The sequence below is a fragment of the Ambystoma mexicanum genome, chromosome 6p, assembly GCF_040938575.1.
Source record: "Ambystoma mexicanum isolate Mex_15411 chromosome 6p, UKY_AmexF1_1, whole genome shotgun sequence".
Classification (NCBI taxonomy): domain Eukaryota; kingdom Metazoa; phylum Chordata; class Amphibia; order Caudata; family Ambystomatidae; genus Ambystoma; species Ambystoma mexicanum.
This window is the reverse complement of record NC_090935.1, coordinates 1259143586-1259162976: the sequence shown is the minus strand read 5'-3', so window position 1 is coordinate 1259162976 and position 19391 is coordinate 1259143586.

Here is a 19391-nt window from a genome sequence, read left to right as displayed (position 1 = left end):
TGTGTGGTCGCCTATTCCATTTGGTAGTTTTAATGCCAGAAGTTCGATGTCAGTGACATCAAAGGGGGATTGGAAAGAGGCAGTGTCAATTTCCACCATTTCACTTACTTCCAGCGTCTGAGCTGATTTATTTTCATTGACCGTATGCACGTCAATTTGTACAGGCAACAGATTTTGTTCTGCCTCTTTTCGAAGATCTTTCACAGCATTTATAGAGTCCTCTTCTCTCCCATTTAGTGCTAACAAGCGTTCATTATCCAGCGCAGTTGCAGCTTTGGAGTCGAGTACATCATGTTTGATTAGAGCCGTACATATTGATTCTTTGCACGCTGCCTTTATCAAGGCTGGATTTGCTGTGTTAGGCAAGCACTTTTCGGTCAGATGGTTAGCTGTCTCAACAGCTGGTAAGGCATTGGGAGTTGTGTTGTCTTCGCATTCTGTATCGGCTGTCCTCGTTTTTGACGAGCTGTCGGCTTTTCGAGCCGGAGCAGGGGCGAGGGCAGGAAAAGGAGAAGGAGAGGGCGGGAGGGAAAGGGAACAGTGGGTAAGAGTTATGGAAGAAGGGGGGGAAGGGGTGGAAGAGGAAGCCGAGAGGGCGGACGGCGGAGAGGAGGGAAGGGAAGGCAGCAGCTCGATTTGTGCCTTTATAACAGGCGCCGCCGTGGGCTCAATGTTTACCGACATTTCCCCACGGCTACGAGCGCTCAACGTTCTTAAACGAGTTTGTGGTCTCGTGTCAATTATCATTACCATGTTGGTTCTTACCAGAGGACGGCAACTAGACACGTTTTTCTACCGCTTCTTCGACTTCTTCGACTTCTGCAGCGGTGCGCGGCAGTGTACGGCGGGCTCCGCGCTCTGGAAAGGTTTTTGAAGTGCAAGTCAGTCAAAATAGAAACAGGACTGACCACGAAGTGCAGCTCCTCACACCACAGGTAACAACAGAGGACTGGAGGCAGACTGGACTCTCCACCGGACTCCGCGCAGATGCTTTCTGATCCTGAACTGACCTGACCTTGGGGGTGGTGTACAGTGGGAAGATCCCCTGGGAGGAGACAAGGCTCAGTGTGGTGAGGAGATCCCGTGGGATGAGACACAGTATTTGTCCTCTGAAAGGAAAAACCTTTTTGGGTTACCAAAACAGGTAATGGCTTATTGTCATTATAATGTCCCTGACCCACATATAAGATCTGTGACTCTGGGTACAAGTACTGTAAAAGCTGAGCAAGCCTTACCGACAGGAAGACCCTTCAAGGTATTTCAAGATAAACAACCTCCTTACTCCCAAAGATATAATGTAAAAGGATCTAGCAAAATTGCTTTAAGTCAAATGTCTTCCTCGCTAATAACACATTCTAAAGGCCCATCTTTAATGATTATAGGGGAAATAAATCTGCCCTTAAAATCAAGCCAATGCTTAAAAGAACTGACATTGTTGATGGCGACTACAAGTCCCATAATCCCATGAGTACTGGGACAAGGAAGAGGACTAAAGAGGTATGCTGTACCAGTAGTCCGGCAATCAAGCCTAAGAGGCCACACCTGAAAGAACCTGGGAGGCATAAAAACCTGCAGGTGCAGGAAATGAGAAGGATCTGGAACTGTGAATAGAGTGTGTGCAATAGTAGCAGAGGCAGAAAGAAGAAGGCACAGTGCTGGCAAACCAAGCAGAAGTGGGAGAACCAGAAGGATGCTGGAATGTGGATGCAGCAGATTTCACCTGCTTGTTTTGAGAGGGTCCTGTTCACCAAACTCTGAAGAGCAAAGGCTGTGCTGCGGAAGACGTGCAGAGAGGCTGTCTTTCCCCATGTGAGCCTGATTGCTGTTGTTGCTGTGCAGGAAACGTGCTGGAGTCCAAGGTGAGGAGCTGTGGCTGAGTCGCAGGTCTCAGTAGTGAAAGAGGCTCTATAATCGAGTGGGCGTACCAAAGACATCTTCAGAGAGGAAGGATGTGGGTCCCAAGTGAACCAGAAGCAGTAGAAGTTGTGCAACATGCGGAAAAAGGGCCACAGAAGCCAGTGAGTCAAACTGGACGTTCTGATTCTGTGCACTGTCAGCAACAGTATCCAGCAAATGTTAACTCGCATAGAAGTAGCAGCAAGTGGAAGTTGTTTGTTTATATTTCTAACAATGGCACAATGGAACGTAGTACTCGAGTTTGAACAGAAGTATTTCTTTTACTTGCGTAGAAGCAAACGCTGCTGAAGGCCATTGTTAAACCCTTAAGCTATGAAGAAGTGATCACTTGCCTCTCATTAAACATAACAAACATTGCGGGAAGCATTATTGAACACTTTAAACTTGTAAAACCTATGAAGAATTAGTTGGGTGTGCCAAATTTTGTTTTCCAAGTGAAGAGTGAACTTTACTTCTTTATTCTTACGAACAGCCATTGTTCTTAAAGAAGTTTACAGTTGGAGAGAGCGCTAGCACTGCCCAAGCCAAGAGTATTTCCTCATTGAGATTGAAAGCAGCCTTTCTCAAAGCCAGAAAACAGTCTAACAATTACTGTGAGCCAATAGAAGTTTAACCTTGCCTAGGTTACAAGTATGCAAGCATTATCCAATGACAAGAAAATTGCACCAAGACTTCTGGGTAATTAATTGGCTAACAGTTGGGAAAGAGGTTAAGGCCAAGTTGGGGAAGGGAAACCCTGCTGCTTATTTACGAATATTGAACATTGACACAATCTATATTGGCCAAGACTGTTGAAGAAGGTAAGAAGTGGGTCCAAAAGGCAATTTTGTGTTGTTGCAGCGGTGGCAGACAGACAGGAGAGGCAAAGAGGCTGCCCTTTGTGAAGAGAGATATTCAGAGGAAGAGTGCCTTGCCTGTTTGAAGGTGTTGCCGTACCTTAAAGTGAATCTTGTCAAAATCTGCCTTGAAATACAAAGTACTGAAACTATGGTGATATATCTAGTTGTCAGTAAATGCAAGACTTCAGTAGTACAAATGAAGTGGAATGCTATGAGGTAAAGGAGAATGGCCTCATGGTAAACTCTAGTAGAAATGAAGTTGTTGAAGTAGAAGTAGTAGGACTGTGAAGTCATCCTGACAAATATACCTATTGTGAATCCTAATCTGAATAGATGAATAATGTGTCAATGAGACCCGAGGCGATGGGCCAGTACCGCCCCAGGTAATGCCCGGGGCCGTAGTTACTCAACGAAGCATTACCTGCAGCGGTATTGGCCCGCCGCTGAGAGTCTTATTGCCATTAGCACCCCAGCCCATTGGATCGGGGTGCTAATGGCATTTTTTTTTCTGTTTCACCACGTTTCAAAACAAAACAAAAAAATTATTTTTAAAAATGGACGCTGAGAAAGGGAAAACAGAGTCTGTTTTCCCTTTCCATGGCAGCCATCGGGAGCAGACGCGCTGGGAACACAAGTTACACAAAAAAGAAGCAGAAGGTATGTGGGGTTGGGAGGGTGGAAGGGAGGGAGGGGAAGAAAAAAAAAACATACCTTCGTTCCCGCTGGGGGACGATGGAAGCCTCCAGCCGTGTGGAGGCACGGAGCGGGGATGGCCCGCTCCGAGTCTCCACACTGCTGGAGCCTGCTATCGTTGCCCAGCGGGGACGCAGGAGCAAAAAGGTAAGTGGGGTAGGGAGGAGGGAGGGAGGGAAGGAAAAAGAAAAAGCTTACCCGAGTCGCCGGCGGGGGGCGAAGGCAGCTTCTCAGTCGTGGGGAGGCTCGCTCCCTTCACTCCCGTTCCCGCCACTTGGGGGCATGTTTTGGGGTTTATTCCCTACTGGACATTTCCTCCGAACCTTATGCTACAGTGTTGTGATGAATTGGGAGCGCTAAAACCTTATTTTCCAAGTTACTTCCCTTCCGGATCCATTCCAGGTTTTTGGCAGCCAGCATGCTACTTTAATCAAATGACTATGCTTCCCAGAATGCCTGGCTCACTGCTTCACCTCCTCCCTTGCAGGACAAGGTTGGGTGGAGGATAGGCAACACCTGTGGCTGCAGGTGCAGCAGGCGGCACAACTGAGGGGTGTGCTCGTTAAGCAGCTTTAAAAGCCTCAGTTTGCTTCAGTCCAGCGCTGGTCATTGTTGCAGTGTTCGAGTTGTGACTGGTCCCTTGTTCCTTGTTCCTAGCTTTTGTGCCTAGTTCCTAGTTCCTGTTTCTTGTTCCTCTGCCCTGGATTTCGGATTCATGTGCTTAATTGATTTCTGCTTTCTGGATTTCCCTTTCTGTCTTCCTCTGTCTGCAGGCAGCCTTTCTCTGTGCTTTACCCTTTGATGCAGTCCAGTTTGCCTGTGTTCTGTTTCTTTGATGCTGTCCTTTGCTACTGAAAAACTTGATGCATTAGTCTTTACCTTTTTAGATTCAGCTTCCTGCCTTTTCTCCTTGGATGGGTGGGAAAGGTTTCCTTTTGTGATATCATTTTTCCTGTTCCTGATCCTTACTTTCTATTGGGATCCATTCCATGTTTTCCATTGCACTTCTGCATTTATTTTCCATTTGATTATTAGGTGTGGGGTGCTGTTGTAACTAGTCCCTGTGTGAATGCCTATTGTTTTCCTCACTATTCTATAATCACAATTCCTACTTGCTCCTTGACTTGGGTCTTATGTATTTAGTTATCCTCCACCCATTGCTGTTATAGCCTTCTGGGTCCCTGTTCGATCAACGGGGTTTGTGGGTTTACTGACATTCAAGTGGTCTTTCTGGTTCTCGTGAGTACTGTTTCTAAGTTCCTTATTCAGTATCTTCCAGAGTGTCAGCACACAGATCCTGTCCTTGCTTGCCCTCTACGTGGGCTTAGCGCTGTCAGTATCTGTAATAGCATAGTGGGTAAGGAGTTTGCCGACTTTCCTTTCAGTCATAAGGAGGTTCTAAATGCTTACCCCACATCCCATTTCATATATTGGTATTATTGTTTCACTCTATTTGCACTCCTGGGTTTTAGTATATACGAGTCTTGGGTATTGTATGCACGTAGTTAGATTCAAAGTTGTTCACTGTGCGATTCCGTGCACATTTCCCTTGCCATATTCATTGCGTTCTTCCTTTCTTAACACTCATTGGCTGAGGGGCTGCCACGCCCCCGCCGAGGACAAGGTAGCTGGAATCCCGGCCGAGAATCAAATGATTCTCGGCCGGGTAATGACCCGGCGAGAGCCAATCAGAATGCTTGTTGCATTCTGATTGTCTCTCGCCGGGTACTAATTACTGTTAACCAAGGCTTGTGTTTCAATAACATTGTAGAAGTTGCATTTCTTTTTTAACTGTGTCAAGTCTTCTGGAATAACTGAATGTGGTAAAAGAGCATCGTGCCTGGGAATAACATTGATGCTATTCTGAGGAAGTGGAAAGTCTTTATTTCACCAAGAAGAAGAACTTTTTTTGTTGTCGGAACTGTGGTTGACAGATCTCTACCTTAATATTGAGAATTCAAGAACTGAAGTAAGACTTTGCTATCTATTTGGATTTCCTTATATTCTTTTGATGAACATTCTCCAGGAACCCAAAAGTGAAGAAGCAACTATGGGCAATAAGGAATGTTGATGTTTGTACTGGAATCTTACCCCTTGAGTTTGAATTAAGAACTCTACTGATTTTTGTCATTTCAACCTGGAACTTGGTTTTGTGTCTTGGAAAGGGATTGGGACCTGGGGAAGAGAGTCATTCCTTCAGGTAAACATCACACCTAACAATTGGAACTGTGATCTGCTGTCAAGAAGAAGGGAGCTATTCTTCTCGACCAAAATGATCCACTACCTCTTTAGTTTAGTTATAAGTGTGAGGGACGTAAGTAGGTTTTAGACACGCAGTTAGTTGAGGCTCACCAATAACCACCATACATTACAAGAACACCACTCAGTTATGGTTTGGCTAATATGCCACTCAACTGACTGGTGTAGTCTTCCTTCAAATGCAGCAATTTCTGCTCTTTTTTAAATGTGCCTTTTGAACAAAAAGTTTAATCCAGTCCAAAGGAAACCCTGTGATACTGATATTAAAGTTATATGTTGCCATTAGTATATTAATAGGGGTGGGGAGTAGTGATCCACTTTTTATTGGAAAAAATACTGTGAGAGAAGAGGAAGAGAATGAGTAAACAGGAGTGAAGAAGCCTATAGTCTGAAATAAACAAAGAATATCACTTTGTTTCCTGTATTCTATCCACTCATATACAGGCGGCCCAGAAGCATTTTCTAGGACTAGGCATCTGGATAGGAAGGGCAAGTTAGAAATCCTTCTCTGTCCCCTTCTTTTTCTGTCGTCTTCTACATAAAATAATTTAGATGGGAGAACCATAGAACCAGTTTGTCCAACTACAATGCAATAGAGGCTTATGCTTCGGCAATTGTGCGTTGTACTTCCCTCCCTCTCACTGCATATAGTTAGTCTGTCTCTTCCAGTATCTGTATTGAGTGTACACACTTTTGCAGGCTGTGTAAATTACAGCCAGCCAAACATTAGGTGTGTCTGCCCTGCCTGGGTTCAGAGAAAACATTTGACCAGGTGGAATGGCAGTTTTTGTGGAAGGTTCTTCAGAGAGCAAGCTTGGGCCCAAATTCCTGCTGGTGGGTAGCTGCTCTGTATGGCTCACCAACAGCTAGTGTCCTAGTAAATGGAGCTTTGACTGACCCATTCTGGTTGTCACAGGATGCGAGACACGGGTGCTTGTTGTCCCCTTTGCTCTATGTGCTGGCCATTGAGCCCCTTGCGTTGCCCATTTGATGCAACCCATACATCAAAAAGGAGTTGAATTTCAAGTATTTGTATTTGCAGATGATATATTGTTGTATGTATGATTCGGGAGAATCGCTCTGGGAATTGATGGAAACTATTCATATGTACGGGGGAACTCCTGGGACTAAAGATTAAGGTAACTAAATCAAGCATCCTTCCAATTCAAACAGAGGAGTCTAGTATAGCAAATAAAACGGTGATTCAAGGGATGAAGGTGAAGAAAGAAGCAATCACATATCTGGGGGGGCTCCACATCCCCAATGATTTAGTGAGTCTCTGCAGTTTGAATTATGATTCTCTCATTGATACCCTGAGGTCGGACCTTAAGAAGTAGTCAGTGCTCATATTTTCGGGGTCAGGAAGGATGACCTCAGTAAAAATGAATGTTCTTCCCTGTTTGCTCTTTCTCTTTACTATGATCCCATCACCATTACCGGACAGCTTTTTTTAAAAAAAGAACTTGACTTCATGATTTATAGATTTTTTTGCCAGGGAAAAAAGCCAAGAATTAAAAGGGCTCCACTGACACTCTGGAAAGACCACGGGGGATTTGGAGTTCCCAACCTGTATAGTTACTACAGAGCACCCCAATTCAGAATCCTTCCAGAACACATGAGGGATGATCTAGGTACTTATTGGACATACATAGAAGACTGGGTAGCACGTCCCAAAAAGGTGCGAGATTGGTTGTGGGCCCCTTCAGCAAAGGTTCTCATTAGGGTACGATCCCATCCAACATTGGCGGCCCTGTGATCAGTTTGGAGGAAAATGGGCTGCACAGAGAAATTGTACTGGTGACCCTCCACTTTGAGTTCCCTACGGGGAGTGCCCATAGACTTAGGTAAGCAAAGCTTTCGAAAATCCCAAGAATGATCAGATAGGGTTTTGGAAAGAGTGGCTCAATTGTTTCAGAATGGTACATTTCAGGGATACGAGGAAGTAAGTAATATGTTGGGAAGTGACGTTAAAGGGGTCTTTGAATATTTATGCTTGAAAGGTTTCTTTACAGATCCAGAATGGGTATCGTATTTTGATGGGGAGCTCACTGCAATGCAAAAGACTTTGGATGAAGTGAGTTCAAGGAAAGGGATAGTCTCGAAGTTATATAGGGTTGTCATCACCAGTGACCTTGAGGGTAGGCAACAATATAAAGGTATTCAGATACCCTGGCCAAGGAAGACCTCCAGAACCCCCTGGGAAAAGATATACAAGGTCACGTTCCACGGCAACCTGTCCACCCATACAAAGGAACATAACTTCAAGGTACTACACGGATGGCATAGAGACCCGTTAAAATTATCAAAAATGTTTATGGGAGGGTTCATTCACAAAGACATGGGGAACTCAGGGCTGTCAAAGGGGTGGGAGTCCTTCTCCTCTTTAGAGACAGTGAATCAAAGGGTAAAGAGACTAAGTGAGGAAACGAGTAGAGGTTAGGGTGGGTAGGAGGGTTTAGGTGGAGCAGGAAGGAGGAAGAGACAGTAGAGGGAGGGTCGGCATCGGGTACTGGAGTGTTTTACTGGCCCACAGTGGCCTTTGCCTGCTATCCTATGTCAAAAATGTTGTAATCGTGGGCTTCACAGCTAGGACACCTTCCAAAGGTGTAATGGGTCCAATTACAGGATAATGGCATCCAATGCAAAATGTTCTCCCTGCAGTTTTGATTTATTTGGAAATGTTTTACGTCTGTATTTGTTGAGGGGTGCTGTGGACTGTGTTGGTTGATTTATTTGTAAAACCAATAAAAACATGTTAAAACAATAACTACAGACTAATCACATCACACATGGCCCTCTGTTGACCGTGCAACCCTGTGGATGGAATCTATTGTCACTTTAAAGAGAGTAGAAGAGAATTTGGATTGAAAACACACACTCAACGTGTCTATAAAACTGTTGTCTTTAGAAGTTTAAAAAAACAACAGACTAACAACATAAGGCATGGACTCTGGCTATTTTAAGGCACATTTTCTTACCTGTGCTTATAATAGGGTTGTCCAGTAGAGATGAAGTGCTCGTATCTTGCAAGTATGTCCAGTAACATGGCCAGCTCGCAAGCATTGTCTGTACACGTGTGCCAACGCTGCGTCGTGCACAGTGGTCAAAGCTCCGAAGGCTTGTTATCTTCACAGATCTAACCCGGCTGCTATCTCCATGTGGCAATAGCAATGCGTAAAGAGAAAGAAAATAAGGTTTGGATTTGAAAAATACGATCTCAACATGCCTATAGATCAACTCGCTTCTGCAGTTTCAAATAACTATAGATTAATAACACAGGGAGAAGTCTCTGGCAGATCGTGTTTTAGCTCTACATGTATTCCAACACAGGGATGCGTCCTGAACACTGATAAGCCATTGCTGTTCAAAGGGGCCAGCTCATCCTTATCACCATGGAGCAGCTCAACTGCCGAGTGAGTGTGCCACCCCATGAACCCAATTTGTCTTTTAAAGGCTATGCTGATGCCCTATTAATGATTATCAGATTGTGCCCACATGCCATACAAGGGTTAACAATTGTGCTGTCTCAAGCAACTCTGTGATGACCCCCCACCATAGCTTGAGCTGTTTTTTTAAGTGGAGCCCTCTCTGTAAAACATGAAGACTGCATGTTCTGTTGTTTGCAGTAAGACTTATTAAACAAGCCCACAACCAATGAAGTTATAGTCTAAATACAGTTGGACACGCCTTTTTAACAGCTATCTTACATATTTATATAAAATCTATATAATAACAGTTATAAAATGTATGTATCGCTATAAAGGGTATTGATCTGTTGTGAAATACATCATTATAGCTGTGCGCTGTTCTATCAAGTCTGCGTAAATATGTATAACATTCAAAACGTGGTGGGCGGTGACCAAATAGCTAAATATTACTGTGAAATGTGTCAGATGATAAAAATAGTATCTATTAAATGTGTGTTTTTTAAAAAATTTTAGTTCAATATCAAACTGATAGGGTCACTCTCAAAGTTGTATTTTTATATCAAATTCACTGGGGTACTTATCAAATTTATATTGAATTTATATTAAATGTATTGGGGTCCTCACATATATTGGGGTCCTTATAAAATTTATATCAAACATTTTTAAGGGTCATCACAATTTTCGGGGTCCTTATCAAATTTATATCGAATTTATATAAAATGTTTTGGGGTCATCAAATGTATTAGGGTTCTTCAAATGTATATTGAATGTATATAAAATGTACTGGGGGTCATCAAATTTAGTGGGGTTATTATTCAGTTTATATTCAATTTATATAAACTTTTTGAGGCTCATCAAATTTATTGGTTTTCTTATCAAATTTATATTGAAGTCATATACAATTTATGGGGTGATCAAATTGAATGGGTTCCTATCAAATTTATATCGAACATATGTACTTTTTTGGGGTCATCAATGTTATTGGGGTTCATGTCAAATTGATATCAAATTCATATAACATTTATTGGGGGTCATCATATTTATTGGGGTTTGATTAACTTTATTGGGGTTTGGGTTAATACATATCAAATTTTAGATCACATTCATTGAAATGCATATAAAATTCATATATCAAATGTATATACATTTTTTGGGGACATCATATGTATTGGGGTACAATTAAATGTATGGGAGTTCAGGTACATCTATATCAAATGTTATATAAACTTCAGGAGGGCTTGTATCGATTTTAGATAAAATGTATATAATATCTTTTGGGGGCATTACATTTATTGGGGTTCAATCAAATGTATAGGTGTTCAGGGATATGCTAAAGGCGCATGGCCACCTGTCACATGTTATTCTTCTGCGATATTGTACTGCAAAGTTGAATATACTGCGCTATCTGGATAACATTCACAGATGCTCAGGATTCCAGTTCCTCTTCCTAGCCATTGTCACCCATCCTCTTCCCTTCCCCTAACTTTCTATCCCTTCCTGCAGCCTTTGGAGTTACTTTGGATATGTTTAACCCAAGACCCAACCCATACACACCGGAATTTCTGTCTGCAGAAACATTCCCGAAGATGTATAGTTCTTAAATACAATTTGGGGATTTGTGGGAGCTTGTGGATCCCTTTTGAGTATGTTTGCTCAGGCCTTCAATTGCATATACTACTTCTTCTATATTAGTGCTTTGAGTTACCATTTAACATTTTTTAAGATAGCACCAATCCAGAGACACTATGTAATGAATAGCAACACTTCCAAGGGATAAGTGATGGCGAGAAACTTCAGATGTGAATACACTAATTAGGGGTATTGTTCTGGAATAACCAGAGGAAGTCAACAACTGTGTGAAACTGTATCTAACCTGCCACTGCCAGCAATCAAAGAGCAATTATGTGCCCTTTCTCACAGCCCTCAAAAAGCCTTAGCTCTATAGGAAATAATGAAAGAGGGAGGAGCTTCCTGCAGGTACACCCCAGAAAACCATTTTGGTGGAAAAATGCTTTAAAAGGTTAGACATTTGCCAGGCACAGGCATAATGATACTCAGGATGGCATCAGCTGCTAAATGGTGGGAGTACTTGTGCATATGATGGAAGTGCCTGCCAAAGGCTGGTCTGTTATCTATACAATCCCAAACTATTAGCATCCCTATTTCTTGTTTTTAACAGTGCAAGGAACATGTGCGAGAAAACACATATTGCTAATACATCTAGTGGCTGAAGGCACATTTGTTTAAGATAGTTTTATTGCACGAATAGCTTGTTTGCAGTGGTAATCAAGCCACTAAATCACAGAAGACTGCTTGGAAATAACACTGGCAGGACTTATATAGCACATCATTTGTTATTTCTGCCCGTTAGAGCTAGCTCCAAGAGATCCCAGGAGGGTGTGTTTTGGGTGGGGGTCGGCAGCTAATGTGCGGGAATGTCCATAGGGATTAGCAGGACCGTGACTGGTCAATGGGTGGGTTAATGCCCAAGCAACATCCTAGGCTGTGTGTCCCTTCTCACATCCCACAACCCCCCGCTAGCTGTACTCCAAGGCAAAAGTTAAGGCTAATAGTGTGTGCTAAAGCGCCACCTAAAGATGAAGACGAGGCGGTAGAAAGAAGAAATGGGTGAGGAAAAAAGAGGACTTAGAGAGACAATGGAAAAGACAAACTTAGCCAGACAATAAACTAATGGAGAACAGAAACTGCTTTGTTCTTAGTATTGTCCCTTTCATAGTGCTCTTATCCTTTGTATATATCTAGACATTTACCAATGATGGGATGGACGTTTGTTATGTTATGTTATGTTTTGTTATTGGGTTCTTGTATAGTGCGCTATCACCCGGGGGTATCTGGTGTTAAAAAGCGAAGCCAAATGAGTGGTCTGATGGAAAGAAGCAATGAATAAAAGTTATTTTGGATAGAGAAAGGTCTTCAACGTTTTACAGAAATTTAGTGTGGTTTTCTATCAGCTTCAGAGCTAGTGGGAGAGTATCCCAAAGAGAGGGGGCTGCAACTGAAAAAGCTCCAACACCCACCAACTTTTCTTAATTTTTTTTTATTACGAGATTTAATCACTTTAGCGATTTTTACAAGATGCTGATACAGAAAATGTGAAGTTAAAAGAAGAAATTGTTGTTATTGTGATCACAGTCATCTGCCAGGTAGGGTATGTGATCCTACCAAGGAGATGGTGGGCTACAGTGTTAAGTTAGTCGTTTGTAAGGAGAGAAAAATCTGATCTAAGATGTTAACCATTGCTATTGCCCATGCAGTCTTCTCACCACCAATCAGACGAGCCCACCAAAAGTCCTCTTCATATATTTGTGTTGCTGCCAAATGATGTGTCAGATAAGAAGTTCTAAAACGACTTGTGCCATGGCACGTCAATAGGAGGTGTCGTATTGTTTCAATATCAGAAGGATTGTCGCAGAATCTACAATGGTTTGTTTTTGAAAGACCTCTGATCTTCAAAATTTAATTTGAGGGGAGTAGGTTTAGTCAAGCCCTCAGTAGAATAGTTCACAGTCTTCTGTTTGGATGCTTCTTCAGAAATGGTTGGAGGTTGTTTAATTTTCTTGCCACCGGTGGAATTGAAGCAGTTTGTCGGATGAGCTTCCAATTGCCGCAAGTCTTTCTTTGCAATCCTTATCCCATTGATTAAGCATTTTGCAGCATCCATTTCTGATCTCCATGTTTATAAGCGCAAATATCAGTGGGCTTGTTGGGTCGACAATGTTCCTGTAAAACATGATGGTATTTCGTTCGATAATTGCCTCTAAAGAAGACAGGTTCAATTCCCGTCTAATCAGGGCAATGGGAGTCGATTTCGGAAGGTTCAATACAGATCTCCAGAAGAAGCTTTCCAGGGTGGGCCAGATGGACTTTGGTATATTAGGCGGCATTGCTTCCACACCATATGTGATGGTTGCCACCACTTTGGCCCTGTAGAAGTTGATTTTTGTTTGGAGTTGAAATCGTCCGTACCTTCTGTCCACCACTTTAGCTTGTGAAGTCAAGTTACTTATTTTTTTGTGAAGAGCGTGCTGCATTGATCTCTCCATTTTGGAACTGTCCAACATTACTCGTAGGTATTTAAACTCTGATACCTTTTCGATACCACTCCCATCCAAGTGCCATTTTAGGTTTTCCCCTTTCTTGGTGCTTTTCTCTAGGATCATGATCTTTGTTTTTGATTTGTTCATCTCCAGATCGTTGGTTAGTATGTACTTAGAGAGATTGTCCAGCTGTCGTTGTAATCTGAAAGCTGTTTGGTCGAGCTGGATAAGGTTGCCAGAGTGCAGCAGTCTGGGCACCTTTTCTAGGCTGACTGTTGGTGGGAAAGATCTTATACCGAAATCGATGTACTTGTAGTCCCCCAGATAAGCCAAAAAGAGGGCTGGAGATAGGGGGCATCCTTGTTTTACTCCCCTTGTAGTTGGAATTTCAGCTGAAAGTAGTCCCTGTTTGTCTAGCCGTAACTTCTAAACTGTTGCTGGTGTAGAGGGCCTTCAGCGGCCCTAAGATTCCAAGTGGGCAATTCCAGTCTGCTAACTTCTGCCACAGTTTGGCTCTGTTTACTTTGTCAAACGCTTAGGTAAGGTCTATAAAGGCCAAAAAAAACTCGGGTGCCTCCTTCGGAGTTCTTAGATTTAAGGATACTCACAAGCATGATGTTTGCGCTTGTACCCATAATTTTCTTGTAGCCTGACTGTAGTGGGTAGTCACAAGGTGCGTGACTGGCCCAAGATTGAAATTTGTTTAGGAGCATGGTGCCGTAACCCTTCCCAATGATGTCCAATAAGGCAATCGGTCGATAATTGCGTGGGGTCATCCTTACATCTCTTTTTAAAAATCGGGACTATTACCGAAGAGGTTCAAGAGGCTGTAATTTTCTTTAGTTCAGCGCATCTTTTAAATATAAGGCTTGTGAAGCTTCCTCATGTGTCTGGAAATGCTTTTAAGTCGATGTTGCTGACCCTGTCCGGGCCGGGTGCTATCAAGTTTTTTAGTTTGCATATTGTTGACCTAATGGACTCTTTGTCATGAAGCTCAACCCAAGGTGTGTTGAGCTCTGCATGTTGACCCTCGGTTGAAGGTGAAGGAGATTCAAAAAGGTTAGAGTAAAAGTTCACCTAGGTGTTCCCAGAGATGCCATTTGTTAAATCGTCGTTTATCGATCCTCCCGTTGATCTAATTAATGTCCAAAAATCGCAGGAGTCGCGATTATTAACGTATTTCAGCATTTCTTCAGAGTCACGTTGATATAATGCCAAGCAGTTGGACTTAAGCCAGGACTTGGAATTCTATAGTATGACCAAAGCTGCTTCTCTGTTTGTTGTAGTGTTGTGATGAGCAACTAGTCTTCTGGCTTTTCGTATTTTGCTTCGTTTGGCTGCCAAGAGGGGGTCAAATATGTGGGTGTGCTGCCTCCTGTCTTGCCCTTTTTGTTGTTTTTTTGTGTGACCCCTGTAGGTTTCTAGGAGCGGTCTGTAATCAACTTGTTCAAGATTCCAGGTTACGCTGCCTGTTGCTTTGGTCCGTTTGTAAGGTTTTGTTAACTCTGCGATGTTCTTTGCGGTTAGTCTCAAATGGTATACTTTACTGTTTGGCTCCAAGTTTACCATGAAATGAGGCTTTGTTGAATGTATTGAGGACCATTTAATTGTCAACAAGTTATGGTCACTTTCAGTTGTTTTTACAACCTTGGCAGATGTCAAGTTTGGAGCTAGTGACTGTGAGGCAAAGATATAATCAATTGTTGCATTCAGCATTTCTCTCTCCCACGTAGGGATGTCGTTAAGTCTGCTTGTTATAGTTGCTGTATCTTGGAGTTTCCTTGAACTCATCAATTTAAGCCAAGATTTGCCTTGTTCTTTGGCTTGTGGAGTGTTGGTCGTCACTTTGTTTCATGAGGCTGAAGGGTGACAGATTGCGTTTAGATTGCCGCAGATAATCAACTGGACCTCTTTATGTTCCAGGTGTGCAGTGTCAATTTCGTTTGCTACCATCTTCAGTAGGGCTTTGGTTTGTACCCTCTGAGGGTTCCAATAGATGTTGATCATTAGAATTGGCATTGAGAAAGGCAAATTTGTAGCCTTTTCAGCGTGTAGCCGAGAATGTAAGACTGTCAGAAGTGAAGAGTTGGCCCGCACTAGTCTTTCAATCTTTAAGCCGCTGCCCAAACGTACATCCGTCACTAGGCCAGAAGAAGGACGACCTTTTTCCTTCTTTAATAGTCGGAGAAAAGGCAGCAACAAAACCATCCAGGGAAGGTTTGTCAAGGAGCCATGTTTCCTGTAGACACAGGATATCAAAGGAACCTGAATCAATCTCACTGGGGGCCGTCAAATGCAGAAAGCCCTAAGTGTTCCAGGAGCCTAGGGACAGTGTCATGGGTGTTGGGCTAGAATGGTGGTTAGTTGGATTAACGGATTGCTAATTTTGAAGCCGCTCCGATAGGGTTTTAGGAAACCATGACCAGGAATACGATTTTAAAGATGGTTTAGTCGTGTCGTCAGCAGGTATTGATCTTGCGCCCACGGCCTGAGTAATGGTTCTTTTTACTACTGGCGGCGGTCCACTTGTGCGTCTATCAGGAGCAAGCTGGTTCAAAGATGGTAAAGGGCTATAAGATCCAGCCAGAGCGAGTAGAGTGTCTTATTTGGGAGCACAAAGAATGGTTTTACAATTCAGATTTCAATGGACCATCCAATGTTGTGTCCACCTTTTTGTTCAAAAGGACATTAGAGTCCGAAAGGCAACCTAACTCCCGCTGGTCAAGAGGTTCCTTCCTTCCCCAACATCTTCTGTACTCTATTGTCCTTTGCGATATCCTCTGCTCTGTCCCACTCCTTAATCTCATTTTACTGCAACCCTTGTACTTTCCTTTGCTCCTGGATGCTTAAATCCTCCGATCCCTACTGCAACCTGAAGTGCAGTTGCACTTCTATCCTTCTCGGGCTTGCTCAGCCCAATCCACACCTCCTCTAACACCTTCTCTACCACACCTCCAGCTCCTCCTCCTCGCTCGGCTCTCTCCCTACCCCCACTCCTTCAGCTCTTTCTGCACGTCCTTTGGCACACCTTCAGCTCTCTGCACCTCTTGCACCTCCTACACCTTCAGCTCTCTCTGCACCTGTGCCTCTTGCCCACTGTGTCACACCACTACTGCAAATGCCCACATTCACTATCACTTTCCCTATCACTCTCACTATCACCTCTCTGTCCTACTGCACCTTCTCACGGTGCTCCTCAACCAAGCCATAACTCAGGGTCAGGCAACATTTCTATTCACGCCCCCCCCCTTTCCTCTCTCCCATTCCTCCCACTTTCATTTCCGCTCATCCCTAAAGCTTTTGGAAACGACAAGGAGGACCGTAGAGCGGTAAGAGGCACAGGACATGTGGAGACACCTGATTAAAGCATACAGGTTTGTGTTGAAAAGTGAAACGTTGTGCGTAAATGATATGATCTGATATGGCATTTATAATGCGCTTGTACACAAGTGTAATATTTTGTACTCAATGTCTAGTGTCAAGTATTATTGAACTGCGCTGGAACCTTCCCCGGCTGGAAGGAAGGTCATTTGATATGTGTTGCTGGCAGGGGTGTTGCTAGGCCTGGAAAAGATCCAGGGCTATGCTAGTGTCAGGACTGTCAGGACTCAGGGCTAGCTAGCCTTTTGGTTGTGGCCCCAGGGTTTCTCTCCGGGGCTAGAACCAAAAGACCTGGGCCTATAGACCCCTCAGCTCCTCCCCAGCAACGCCTCTGGTTGATGGGTAGTGAAAGAGGCCCTTCTTGGTATCTTGTAAGATGGTGCTGGGCTTCTTCAGGCGCCAAACTCCCCCCCCCACCCACACCAGAGAGAACATAACTCAGACTGGGGATGAAAGGCGAGGAATGTGAACTTGAATTCACTGCTGCAGGCGAATTCCATCTCATCAGAACAGGTTTCTCGGAGCAACTGACGATGGTACACGATAGCGTTCCTCTCTGTTTCCGGCCCAACGGCACATAGAATGAAGTGCTACATTTGTACATACTCAGTTAATAACCATTATTTTTCACAAATCGGGACTCCAGTCCTCTTACCTGTAATGGACAGGTATAACAATAGACATGAGCATGGGGGGGTTGTATTATTCTGCAATCACCGTATAATTAATAAACATATTAAGAAACACATGACACGAGTTAAATATACACCCTGCAGATCATTTATGAAATGGTGTTCAAGAAGTAAAGTGCTTGATGTGCCAAAAGTGCTACAGTTTGTAAACCTATGACACTTCTTAAAATACAAAAGTGCAGCTGCACATAATACTGCAGGCATGATGGCTACAGAGAGGGCACCATCAAGAGAAATGGCGCAGCCTCCTCCAGCCCTCATGTTAGTTGTGAACAATAATGGTTATTTTACTGACTAGGTACACATGCGTTCTCTAAGAAGACCAGGGTCAGCCGGGCCGAAATCGTCCCTGGGCAGTGGGGGCCGATTTCTGGCAATGCCTGGGCCGGTTTGGAAGAAGAAAATAAAATTGGAATAAAAACATTTTTTCTTTTCAAAAAGCCTTTCATCCTTCTTAGGTCGATAAATGAGTACCAAGTGCTATGCAATAACAGATTATCATTTGGCCTTGGACGTCTGCTTGGATTCACAGTAATTTAGTGTACTTAGAAACAATGCTATTTCATGCCACTTCCTGTTTTGTCAAGGGGTGAAAAGTCATGTTTCATCACTTCCTGCGATGTCACTTTGGGGTGGGGTCAAATGACATAATTTCCGGTAATGTCATCAGAGGTCAAGGGTCGTGAGGCGAGGGTTGGGCACCTTTTTTGAGGCGAGGGGTGGGACACTTTTTTTGGGTGACCGGGACTATTTCTTGTCCCAGTCCGACCCTGAAGAAGACGTGTGTGTTTTACATTGTAGTTAATCCTGGTCTTCATGGCGTTACAGCATCCCTGGTGTTACTCTATAGAAATAGAATTAAGTATTGGCACCACAATAAACATATAGAAACGATATATCAGTTTCATAATTGAACTATACGATATAATAATTATTTTGGTAACGTTACAGTTTTTCATGGAAATTCATGGCTAATTCCTTTTTAATCCGTTTTTAGTGGCAGCCGCCAAAAAGTATGAATTCCAACCCGAAATAAGTGTCAGCAAGCCCCCCTCCTCTTCCCTCCTCAGCCCAGGGCACATTATTCCTAAAGGTGGCCTGTGCATTTCAGGAGGGGCTGGACAGGAGCACAAAGATGCGCTGTCCCACCCCCTTGCCTACAAGAGTGTGGGGAGCGCTGCCGAGGATACCAACTCATTCTCCAGAATAGGGGGTGCCAGGAGGATATTAACCCTTTGTCGTCTGAACCAAATCAAGGCATTTTGTGTTATTTATAAGTGTGCGTTGCTAACAGAATAGAAGCCGGCAGCGCATTATCTGCAACAGGGGTAATTTTCCAACACCCAATATAGTTAAAATGGCTGTGTGTGATTTCTTTGAATTTATTTCATCAAGGAAGAATTGGTCGCTTTTTATTTCTTTAAGGACACTTTACCGCAAATGTTTGTTTGTTTGTTTATTTATTTGTATGGCGCACTCGACCGAAGGGTATCTGGGCACCTTTGCAGAGTGAGTTACAGGGATACTTTCAGCTTAGTTACAACAATTGAGAGGAATAATGACAATATAACAATGGATACATTTGGAAATGCAAACAAACAGTGTACATACAGGAATACATTTATACAGTGAGAGGCAAGAGACTTCATAAACAACCTAAGGATCTAGGTTAGAATCATGGCTGACGGATGGGATAGTCTAGGTTCTAGTATGTGCATAATTAAGGCTGACCATGGGTGTCGTTCGTGATGAGTCAATTTATAATGGTGATTCTCTCAGAGAGCTACGTAGGAGCTACATATTTGATACATTTATAAGTGAGGGATAGTGTTTTGAACAAGATTTTGTCTTTAGTGTTGAGCTATTTGAACTGTCTCCTCAAGTGTGAGATGTGTTCTCTCCTGGGTATACCAAGAGCAGCTCTTAAAGCGTTGTTTTGCAATGTTTGGATTTTCTTGATGAGCTATTTATTGCCCCCAAGATAAAGAACATTGCAGTAATCCAATTTGGAAAGTATAAGTGCTCTCGCTAAGGTAATCCAACTTTCCTTCGACGGGAATGGTCTGCATGCTCTAATCATTTTACAAGTGTAGGCAGTGGCAGGCGCCAGGGTGGTAACTTTTT